The following is a 12,730-nucleotide window of genomic DNA, read 5'->3' on the forward strand; positions in this document are numbered from 1 at the left end:
AGCGAGGTGACCGGCCATCCATCTAACTCCGGTGGCTTGCCTGGCTCCTGTGGACCCCCCCCCCACCACCACCACCACCACTATCCCCCTCTCTCTCTCCTATACTCTGCCACTCTCTCTCTCCTTTCTTTCTCGCTCCCTCGCTCTCTCTCCCTCGCTCTCTCTCTGCCGTCTCCCCGTCCGAATACAAACAGAGATAAAGAACGCTGCAATCGCTCTTGACACACAAATAGGTTAACACAATAAAGCCGGCTTTGCCTGGCTCACTCGAGGGAGGAAAGCAATTCCAGCAGCAGGCAGGAGGTAATAAAACAGGGCTAGGAGTGTGTGTGTGTGTGTGAGTGTGTGTGTGCGTGTGTGTGTCTGTGTGAGAGTGTGTGTGTGTGTGTCCATACATGTCCTCATGTCAGTATTCCTATGTTTTTGTATGTGAGTGGAGGCAGGCACACAGAAGCTCTTTGGCCTCCGGGCCTAATATCCCACGGATTTTCAACCTTTTCTTGACACAAATAATAACACGGGAGAAAATGACAGAAATTCCAGGCTACTCCTCCATTTAGATTAAGGAAATGGTGGCTTTATATTAACAATATAGCTGACCCGCACAAGCCCTATACAAACACATAAACGCCTCCCTATGGGTCATATGCCGGCTCTCTTGTAAATGGTCTCCGGCGTGGTTAAAATTCAACAAGTAAATTGAATGAGTTTTATCTGTGCAAGCCTCAGCTTACTCTCCCTGATGCGGCTGCCAGTGCTGGCAATAAATGATAAAAATCTCCAGAGTTTTATTAAATCGTGTTGCATTCACGCTGAACTCGGGAAAATGGTGAGGTGGCTTCTGCAATTACAATCCAGACCAGACAACATTGTTTTCTCCAGTCAGTGGAAATTTCATTACCTTACAGCAACCGCCTTAGAATTGGGTAATAGCCTCTTTTTGTCAGAGACACAAACCGTCTGTGGGAGGTGTGACACCCCATAAGTGTTATCCATTTGCAACAATATGCATCCAGTCCAGTCACAGTCTGGATGCTGGTCAGCATAATGCACGCCGTTACTCAGTGATATGGAGGAGCTGAATGGAGAAAACAGCAGTCAATAGCTAATTCCTGGATTGACTGTAGTGTAATCAAAAGCATTGAACCTTGATACATCCATGCGGCTAACGTATCTTTCCTCAGGCTATTATAGACAGATGACGTAGGTCACACATGGCTCCATTTCTCGCATGTCAATAAACAGAGAGAGTGCTAGCACGTTTTCCCATGGAAGGACTGAACTGTGAAGAAACCCCAATTAAAGCTTGTGGAAAAGTTTCACACGTTTAGGTCATGCAGGATATCCATTTGTAAGTGTCAATCAATTCCCCTGTTTTTTACTCGCTCTTCCTTCAGCCAGGTAATCAAACAGCAGAGATGTAAAGTGTTGGCCATTGTCAACAGGGAATAAATTACCAAAGCATGAAGAGAAAACATCTTATCTGTCTGATGTATTTCCTGCTTCTGCAGAAAGCTACAAAGCCCGAGGGAAAGCAGTCAACCAAAATGCAGGGAGATGGAGATTAGGATGATGTGCAGTTCCTTGTTCCATTAAAGTTTGATCTTCCTCAATAGCCGAGGAGAATCAGATATCTCCCATTCAAGATTAAAGTACACCAGCATAGAGGGAGAGATTAATCAGAGGCCTGCATGAGATAAAAACAGCCTTGCTTCTGGCATGGAAAACAGTGGCAATAAAGAGTTCAGCTGATAATGTGAAACATGGCGAGGCACAATAGCAAATCAAACAGCATGTACAGGCCTCCAAAACAAATCAAAGCGCCGACTAGTCTGCGATACAGTGGCTGAAGAAGTGCAGCAGGGGCTGATCTGATAGTAACCAAGGCCTTCATTTTATTACTGGTTAAGGTTGGAGAGGGCACGCTGAGGATTTTCCCATGTTGCTCACTGTCGCCAGGCTCTCATTCCCTCTCCTCCTCCTCTCCTTGAGATCAATGGCGCTGGGGTGATTTCACAGCAGCCTGCACTGTCACCCAGAACAAATCAATGTGACCATGAGGAAGGCAAGAGCGGCATTGTTTTTAAGGAGAGCAAATTCGCTGTTGGAGAGCTTGTCAGATTTGCTTTATTCTCTTTCTTCCCCCAAGAACACTTTGGAAGGAGCATGCCTCCCCTCACTTTTCTGGCTGGGTTATGGAGCAAACTATAAACTGCTCAGCACTCAGGCTCAGCATACTAGTGTACTCATTAACCACATATAAACTGCACAGTTCCTGCTGACTATATTTCACATGCACAAAAGCATTTTCAAACCAAAAAAAAGTGGACTAAAACTGCCCTGACCTTTCCAAATTAAAGGCTATACATTAACCTCAAGGCCTGGCGAGACGTGACTTCCATTCAACCTGACAAGAGGGCGAGAGGGGAAGCGAGGGAGGAGGTCGGAGGATCATTGCTGTCCATCACACGCTAAGTAGCTGCAGATAAACCCTGATGAAGAGGTGCCAAACGTTTGCCATCGCAGCGGGTGAGATCACACGAGCAGAGCTGTGGTCAGGTAAAAACCTTTTACCGCAGCCAGAATAAGAGGAAATCATCTGTGGAGAAACGAGCAGAGAACCACACAGGGTCTCACTAACGTAACCGCTCATCAGAGACACTGCAGGGGTGCATGTATGCAATCACATGCCTGCAGTCTGTTTTAGTGTAGCTGCTTCACATCAAACAAATACACGCTTGAGCTCTGGCTTATAAAATAAGGCTATACAGTATTTAAAGTTGCTGACAACTACTGTTGAATAGCAGTCGATTTAAGACAAAGATTTTTGTATTCTTTTGTGTGACACAAACCTAATTAATATACCGTATAAGTGGATTCTCATTCAGGCATCACATGACTGAGCCAGTGTTCATGAAAATGCTGTGATTTAGTTCATTTGCACAAGGTCAATATCATTGGAAAAGCAGTTTTTCCTCACACTGTTTATGGCTAACCTGAGAACCAGTCTTTTACCAGGAGTGACCCTGAACCATTTACAAGAGTCTGTGCTTGAGTATTTGACCCTGACATGGTGGACAGATCAACAGACTGGAGAGAAATTGAGAGCTGCTCCTTTGACTTTGTCAGTACAGTTAATAAGACTGAGGGGCAGTGATTTGTTGCTAAAATAAATGTAATATGCAGCTTGATGTATTGGAGCAGTCAAGTATACAATAAGGCAAAATGTGAAGAATAAAGCACTGGTAATGTTGCCTGCAAGTACAGATACAATAACCAGAACCATCCCTGCTGACCCTGCCTGTGCATTTACTGCCAAATCTCATCAACACCATCATCTCCACTGGAAAGTGAACATCGCTTTCACGTCTCTTTATTCGCTCTGACTGGCTGAAGGGTGTGTTTGTTTCTCCACAATCATTTGTGTGTAATGCTTTTTTTTTTGTTGTTTTATGTTGCTTTTCATGCTCTGTCTCCGCATCCCGGGTGCTGATGTGAAAGACAAATCTCGCTGCAGGGACAAGAGAGTTTATATTAAATCATGTAATATTGCAAAGTACAAGAAAGGGCACGTCTGTTTTTTTTTGTTTGCCTTCACATGAAGAGTATTAAAACAAAGACTGTTAAGACTTTTCCTGATATGAAACACTTTGATCAGGTGCTTAATGAGCTGCTGCTGACATGGCTTTGAGAGAAAACGTTCATGTTCCTTAAAGTGTCCGACGATATTTCCAAGGAAGAAGCCTTGTGCTTTTCTAGGACATCAGCTGATCTAGGCAGGGTTGTCTTTTCTTTTCTTTGACAGGAGAGGAAATTATTTTTCAGGTTTATTTAGATCTACAGTATGTTATTCTATAAATGGAGTCTGTGGACAGTTAATCTGTTTTAAAAATGTTATTTCATGTGTGTAAGTAAAAAGCAGCACTTTCAGTAATAAAGTCCACACAAGAATGGACATGCAAAGCTTAAGACACTTCAGGGGGGTGGGCAGATCTTTAGTAAAACGCACACATACACACACGTGTATCTACTATTTTAGTCATCTTAAGTGCCAAAATGAGTTTTGCTGCCTCTGGGTAAGTGTTGAGACAATCAAGCCATGCAGGGATTAAAAAAGATTAATACACAGCGCAGGAAATTAAACTTCAGTGACTTTAACGATATTCATGAGTGGAGCTCGCTTATTCACTTCAGGCAGGCACTTTAATAAGCAAAGAATACAGTAAGGAACCCAAACGCTATCAATCAATCAAACTGATATGCAATTTGAGTTGCAAATTGATAAAATGCCAGGCTTCTCTTAGTGTATTACTTTTGTTAATACAATGCTAAAATATGTTCCCCACTTTCCAACTGTTGGCAGCATTTAAATGAGTACAGCAGATCTGATTTTACTTCAGTAATTTAAGTTTTCTTAATTTCATCAGCGAGGAAGGGAGAGTCGAGTTAATTGCTCGTGTGATTAACATTTATGCAACGCTGAGACACAAGTTTTCAACCTACAAAGCACTAATAATTTTTAAGTGTTGTGGACTTTTTGCCTTTGTTAGACAGCTGATAGTAGAGAGCAACAGGAAACATGGCGAAAGCAGGAGGAATGATATGTGAGTTAAGTCTTGAGCCTGCAGCAGGACACTTGAAGCTCCAGTGTTACAGGGGGAAAAAAGATCCAACAGCAAGCCAGAAAATAAAGAGGCAAAACAAGAGCTACAAACTCCAAAAGGTAATTCAGTGACCTAGATATTAAAGCTTTTCTGCCATTTCGTTCTCCCCTGCCTTGTCCAACCATCATGTTGAGTTAAGGCAAGCATTATGCTGGGAAGACTATTTGTTTAGGTGAGGAGCAGCCGCAGAGCTAATATGAGCACAATTTGCTCAGCAGGTCATAGGCGCAGAGTGGAGGAAGTAAATGAGGCAGTTCTGCCCCCTCGGGTGCAGCCCCTGCCTCATACATCACTGGATGTTTTATTCAATACAGCCAGGAAGGCTCTATGGCAGGTGCCCTGACTGTGGGGGCGCCTGCCCTGCTGTAGGGGCCCATATTACATTCAGCGAGCCTGCCTGCCTGCCTGCCTGTCTGTCTGTCTGTCTGCGGGGCTACCGGAGAGAGAATGACTGGAGCCAGTGAGGAAGATAAATTTTGAGGATGCTTGTAGTCTAATGATAAAACATACTGTGTGCAGCTTTTTCACTGCACAGTCAGCATAAGGCGCCGGCTCATTTAGGTGCAGCCTGAGCGATGAAGCTACTAAACACTGCAAAGCAACCTCAGCAACCCACAGGGTTCAAAGTTCACAGGAGTCGGTGACAGCCTGAAACTTTTATCAGCCAACATTCATATTCAAATACGATATGAACTTCAGTTACACTCGAGATAATCTATTTGCATTCGAGGCTGGGGCCGCAGAGGACAAATATGCTGAAGAATTCACAGGACAATGACAAATTACCTCCAGACCTCAATGCAGCACACAGCATCATCCATGTCGCCGAGCACGAAGTGAAAAGTTTTACAGCGTTACGCACACATCTCCGTGAATTTTATGAGTTCCTTGGTTTAAAAACAAAAAAGGAGAAAGACAGAAAAAGGCGCTCACAATATGCAGGCACACCATAAAAAAGAGATTGTATATCATTAACACTCCAGGCTGAAAAATCACTAATTGCAGCAGACACTACAGTCACCCTCCCCACACGCAGTGACGCACGGGGGCGTACAGATGAGAAATTCGCACCTTTTGCTCTGAGTCGCAACTCCTCTAGTACCACATATTCCTGCCTGCGGTGCCTGCGGTGCAATACCCTCGACAATACACTTAATTGCTACCCACACTTGAAAAGACCAATATTACACATCAAAGCAGTTCCTAAAGCCATTCGGGAGCGGCTCTCTAACAAGTCGATTTTTACAACACTTCCTTTATTGTGGGTCACGCATGGAAACAAAGGGTTTAAATCTGAGACGTCGTTATGTGAGCAGCATCCTGGGAAAAATGGAGCATTTACAAACATTCATTATTTTCTGCTGTCCCCCCTATTTACCATCCCAAAAGGATTCAGTGAGGCTCTGACAGAAACCACGTTAATGGTTGATAAGGATGACCCGAAACATTCAAAAATCTTACTTAAAAGACTTAGTCAAAGAGAAAATGTGAAATATATTTACCATAAATTGCTCCGTAGTGCAGACTAGAACTCCATGCAGATTGTAGCACTCACTGAGCAATCTGCCTAATACTTCTGTGGTCCAAATTAAAAAGGATTCATTCTGTTCTCCAAAATCCAGCAGCCGCTTTGTCGATGTCAAATGCTGATTAAGTTTATCCTCTTCCGATGGTATGCAAATATACCGGTAACCCTGCGAATTAGATTCCACACTCTAGCTTCTAGCATGCAAAGTTAATAAGCTTTGCCTTTTTTCTCGACTCGGCTGCCAATTTTTGTCGAGGGCAAAAGCGCAGGTCGGCAATTTCAGGAGCGTCCTCTGTAGGATTGCGCACCGAGTGCGCTTCGGGTTTGCAACGTTTAGCCTCCGGAACAAAGTAAAAGGTCCTGGGTGCTCCTCTTTTCGCTTGTAGATATTTCCAAATAACAAGAGCTCTTAATCGAAAGACTGGGTGGTTGAACTGCTACGCAGTATTCCAAAATCCTCCGCTGTTACGCATGGGTTTAAAGTGGTCCGCCTGCTCACTATAAACGACCTTATGTGAAATGTATCATGCAAATGTCAGTAATATTATCTAGGCAATATTGTGTGAAGGTACCCTGAAAGAAATCAAGGCTGGGCCAAAGCAGCTGCCTGATATATCCTAAACTGATGCGATGCGATGTAAATAAAAAAATAAAAAATAAAAAAAAATCCCGGTGATCAGGCTCTGCTCCGTCCGTCACTTTCTCCGTGGTGTCGGCAGCCTCTCTGAGATGTCTTTCCTCCCGATTCAGACTCAGATTTCCAGCTGAGGCTGTGGAGTAACCTCGATAGCAAAGCTCCGAGATGCTCTCTTTGGTGTATTAACCAAATAAGAAATGGTTAAGTCTGAATAAAGAGCTAGCTGCTTCACGCAGCTCCGGGATGCGGTCCTGCCCTTGTGCCGAGCTGCCGAGACTGACAATAACCCGGAACGCTGCAGACTGTCAGGCTGCACAGACCGCCCACCGACCAATCACTGTACTGAGGGAATAGAAACATTCCCACGGGTTGGCCAATCATCGGTAATTGAGGACTGTTACCATAGAGATGCTCGGCGTCCAAGCGTCTGAAACCACGTTGTTTATTCGCGGAAAAAGAAAAAAACCTCTGATATAAATTGCCGTGGCAGACTGCAGATTGAGATCTTTAATCATTCTTTTATCCTTAACAGCGTTTGAGCCTCTTTTTTTCAGGCAGCCTAGTTAAAGGTTAAAGACACCTGGACTCAAACCAGCAGGCAGAGAAGTGCCCTTGAGCAACAAACTGAATCAGTTCAGGCTGCAGGAATGGTGCTCTGCAGCTGGTCTGCAGGGAGAAATAAAGTATTATTATGCAACCTGAATAAAATTAAATGTGATTAGCATGCTAAATGAATCTACTGTTTATGAATTGGTGACTTGAAAATGCTATTTAACTTAATTGGTTTGAAATTCCTATAGGACAAATATCCTATATACAGATGATAAGCCTTGCAATAATCAGTTTATGATATCAGAAGTCTGGCTGCTGCATGATCATCAAGAGGCAACCTCAGAGACACAAAGTTTGTTGTACTTTATGGGCTCAGTTTTATTCAGTGATGTATTAAGACGCACTTTTGGCACTTTTATCTAAAATTATAATGAGTGCAATGTTCACGAGCACTGATCATGTCCTGCAGCAACACTTACAAGATGCATATGGCCACTAACACATACTTGTCCGCCGACTACCTCCAGTGATAAATTACCTAAACATATTTCAGAGAGACATTCTGGTAAGACGTATGACATATCTGTGGCTACTTAATGATGCAGAATTCCATCACTGACACCTCCAGCTTACATGAGTCAGAGGAAACCTTGCTAAACACCTGTTTTCGCAAAACGTCATTACAACAGTGAGGAAGTGGAGGCTGTACTTTGACAGAGGCCCTTAGTATTCTTCTTCCCCCTACTTCTTCTTCTTGCCAAGTGTGTCCGGTGAACACAGACCCCGGGACACACAAAGGCGGTACAAGCAATCACACATCATGGACTCTCATAATAAGCTGACGCTGGGAAGTGGGTGATGCAGCACTCAGCTTATGCCAGTGCTGATAAGAGCCTGAAAGTATTACCTCGGTCTGGCAGCCCGCTCCAAGAAATCCATCCTGAGCCAGGTCATCAATTCTGCCCTATCTGATTGCTCACCAATCCCTGGCAGCTCCATGTCGCTGTCCTGGCTTCTGCCTTTGAAATACTCTCTATGACTTGCACTTTCATGCTAGTTCTTTCACAGAAAAATAGGTACATACTGTATGTGCATGTAGGGTCTTTTATGTGGTCTCACGCCTACATGACAAATAATAAAATGGTGAACGCTGGCTCTAAGAGAGGTAGAATTTCCAGAACAATGGAGCGCTTGACTTAGTCAGTCTCTTAAATGTATTAGCTTCAATCACATCTCCCCCTCACTGCTGCTGTACTGTGGACCTATGGAGCATACATTAAAGCCTGCTGAGTTCAACCATATCACCTACGCCATGTGGCTGCATAGTCAGTCAAACAGATGAACAATTAATTGAAAAATACTCAACCAGAGCTGTGTTGTGCTCCTGTGAGGCAGGCAGGCAGGCAAATAAGCCATTTGATTAGCTGATAAGCAGATGACTCAACAAACATTCGAGGCATGTTTACTGTGGTTTGATTAGAGTACGCCCAATACGCAGAAGATTGGACACAAATACGTTGTGAAAACACTCAGCTGTTCCAATCCCCAAGGCAGCATGAGGGCACATAAAAACAATGAATTATTTATGGGGGAGACTGGTGAAATATCACAGTGGATAATTTTCTGTGGGCTATATTAAATGTAGTTTTCAAAATAATATGTCTGGGTCTGTGCATTTCCCAGAAATCATTCCCAGTGACAGGATCTAGAGCCTGGAGATTGGATGTGAAATCATATTAGATATTTCCCTGCCAAGAAACCTATGAGCGTTTAACTAAAACACCAAAGCAAGGGTTATTCACATGCTAATTGGGCCTCCTTCGTTCTTGGTAAATATGATCAAAGGATATTTGCTTTGTTTCTGTTTTAGGATATCAGCTCTGGTTCAAAATGAAAGACCACGCTATCAAGGCGAGCCTTTGGCATGCCTCATCTGAAAGAGGATTCACAATGCCAATAAATTCAGGTTCAGTAAAAACCACTGCAGCTTCTGTTTGACTGGGGCATCTCATAAATAAAGCTCTTGTACGCCCCGATCCAGAGCTAACATTAGTGACTGTCTCCGAGCTGAAAGCCTTGCGCTGTTACAATTTGTTCCTGGAAGTGGACTCAGTTTAATTGAGCAAAGTTTAAGTCTCCACAAACAGCAAAGTAACAGAAAAAAAAATCGATGGCAGCAGAGGCATGGAAAAAAGAGATAGCATTGATTTATCTGCCATTGATTCGTGAGGATCGCTGCATTGTGCCCTCTGGGTGAAATGCACGCTGTCTGCCAACTGATGGGGGATGAATCTGAAAAGGTGTCAAGTGGTTAGAGGACACAGAGGTGGAGGATGAGATCGGGGGGCAGCCAGAGGTGGCAGGGGGAGGAAGGAGTAGACTGGAGTGGGAGTGAGGGCAAAAGTATCAAACAGAAGAAAGCAGTAGACGAAAGGCTTGATAACAGAGGATAATGTTGCAAGGATGACACCACCACTGCGCAGGGTTGAGTCTCCATAGTGTTGCGTTAAATGTCTTTGACAGAAGCGGGAAGAGATCAACATGAAAGCAGAATGCTTAGTGAGAGCGCAAAAGGCCTGGAGCTATACCCATCACATAAACCAAGACACCAGTAAAAACCAAGACCTCTCCGTCCTGTTGACAATATCGATATTTTAAATGAGTATAACTTAGCTGACCCCTATTTTAACTGCTGTAAGCACAGCACAACAGTCAGCCGTCTTCAGCTTATTCAGTGTGAAGTCAAAGGCTGTTGGCTACAATAATACTGTACGAGTAAGCATATATCAAGTCCCGCTGTTGCAAGTACTTGACAAGACAAGCATCTTTTGCAATATTTTAAGTCTCAGCAATTGGCAAATAGATGTCTCCCCAGAGGCTTTATACTGACAGCCAAATGTTGTTGAGAAGAGGGGAAGCCAGGACAGAGATCAGAGGCCAATGCAGCCACACAGACCCAGATGAAGAAGTGTTACTCCTGAACTTTGCTATCTTTACAACATCCCTCTGTCTCCTCTGTGGCTGTTGGCAATCACATGTCTACAATGAAACTGAAGGAGAACTACGTCTTTGCTATTGCGGTCCCAGCTGTGGAGAAACCTTCAAGAAAGACACTATTTTTCCCTGTGGCCTTGCTATTATGCGGACGGTGATATTTCACCCACTTTTTCTAAGTTTGGTTTATTTTGTTCTTTAATTTAAATTTGTTAGGTTCTCTGTATTGCTGTTTTGTTTTCAAGGTGTAAATGTAGTGACTGTCACTTGTTTAAAAAGGACAAGGTGTTCCTGAACAGTTTTAGTCAAGAGTGACTCTCTGTGCTTTGTAACCTTGTTTTTTTTTTTTTTTTTAATTTATTCAAGGTGCAGTTTAAGTGAAGCTGACTTGACTTGACACAAAGATTGTCACTTGTTTATGTCTTAGTGGGCTGTTTTCTGGAGCTGTGTTTTCGTTCAACCCTCGAAAGCTTCTGGTTTCCTGTGTGCGACCAGTCAGAGATGTCTTCATGAGACACACATGAATACACACAGGAAGCTGTTTGCAGACAGGTTGAGCTGGGGTTATGTGGTGCCCTGACTGTTTTGGATGACTGTGCTTTTGGGTGGTGACTGTTATTGCTATTCACGAGGCCCAAAGTTCATTTAAAAAACAGCAAAATCAAATTATAGCCATTGAGTGAGTGTTTGAGAAGCAGAAACTGAGATGGGAATGAGAAATGTTCATTTCCACATTTTTAATATAAAGCAGACACTTCTGACGAATCACACAGATGGTCAGAGATGAAATGTTTCTTTCACATTGTCAAGTTTTTACATGTCTCCATTAAACAGACACATAAAAGTGTTTGAGTGTGGGAAGGGCAGGCACAGCGCGACCCCTTGTCCCACCTGTTAAAACTCACAGCAGCTCTTTCTTCCTCATAAAAACTGAAGATGCACAAGAGGAGATGCATTGCTACATCTAATGTAAGAGGTTATGTTTCAGTAATTGGAAAGCTTTAAAGCAGTAGTTCTTACACCTAGCTGTCACTACCCTGTGAGAAAATAAAACAGTTTTTAACACCTTTCAGGGCGTTTGTCAGCACCTTTGTGCTAGCTGCAGCTCTCGTCAGCACATTAACAAAAGACAAATTTACCCATATACTTTTATTTATTAAGTAACACAAATGTGCTGAAGATAAATCACATTTTACACCAAGTTAAAGTGTTTGCATCATAATATCAAAATAAAAAGCACCCAACAAGATTTAATTGATGCTGCTCAAAGAAGCCTTCATGTGGCCGTACACGGACACATTGTGTATCTATGCTGTTGTTTTTCTCCTAACAGCAGCTGGTTAAGGCAGGTCTGCCAAGAACACAGGTATTCTTCCTGTTGTTTGAGAGCTTCACATGTTGCATCTCCCCTCTCTCCATACAATGTAGAGTCAGCTCAGCACTGGTGTCTGTGACAGGTGAGGGCCCACTTTGTTTTAGTTAAGATCTACTTTACAGAGATGCACCAGAGAGAACAGTGTAAACGCGGGCAATCACGTACAATCAATGTGCGTAAAACAATTGTGACTTGGAGCGAAGTCCATTTTAAATCTGATTTTTACTCGTGCTCTGTTCTTATTCCTCTCTGCTCAGTGATGAAGGATTGTGATGATCTCTGCTCTAATTAGATACCTTAATCTTCTGAAAATGTGACTGTAAGTTGATTAACGTGCTTCACTATGTCCTACTTTCTTTCTTACTTCTTACTTTCTAACCACATTTCAAGTATGTAGTGGGTTCACAAAAGTGATAAAACTAAGCATACTTGCAACTTATGGAGTATGTTGCTCATCCACAAACTGAATTACTTGATTTTTGAGAGTGGCGTCGAAAGACACTTCTGTCTCACAATGTGATGCAAACTGGAGGAGCTGCTCACAACTGAAAAAAAAGAAACACATGGTGTGGACAGCAGTGAGACAGCAACAGGATCATTTAAAGAAACAAACAAAGAAACATTAAAACTGTGGGAAAATGGTTTGACAAAACCATCTCAACTCAAGACCCACTTACTAATCTGTTTGACATATCAGTCTTCAGCTTGACAAAGGACTAACAACTCAAGACCCAGCTATTAGCTTCCCCCATTTACTGTATAGTATTAGTATGTTGTTTGGAATCAGCCTTCCACCTGATTACTAAATTCCCATTAACAAAATATTCTAAAGGAAGAGACATTTTGAGTAACATGCTTTCCTGCCAAGAGTTAGTTGAGCAAATCAATACCACGCACATGTTTAATAAGAAGCTACAGCCAGGGGGCAGTTAGCTTAGCTTAGCATAAAAACTGGAGACAGTGAAACAACTATTCCTGCT

The 12,730-nt window shown here is 42.9% G+C and overlaps 1 protein-coding gene across 1 annotated transcript in view; it reads right to left on the minus strand.

The window, feature by feature from the left end:
- fam222aa (family with sequence similarity 222 member Aa) overlaps positions 1 to 7,114 on the minus strand; it is a 45,456-nt gene extending 38,342 nt beyond the window's left edge. The window contains exon 1 of the mRNA XM_018669485.2: positions 6,167 to 7,114. The gene's annotated coding sequence lies outside the window, so the exon portion shown is untranslated. The remainder of the gene's footprint in view (positions 1 to 6,166) is intronic.
- Positions 7,115 to 12,730: the final 5,616 nt, after the last annotated feature.

Source organism: Lates calcarifer, linkage group LG13, assembly GCF_001640805.2.
Source record: "Lates calcarifer isolate ASB-BC8 linkage group LG13, TLL_Latcal_v3, whole genome shotgun sequence".
Taxonomy (NCBI): domain Eukaryota; kingdom Metazoa; phylum Chordata; class Actinopteri; family Centropomidae; genus Lates; species Lates calcarifer.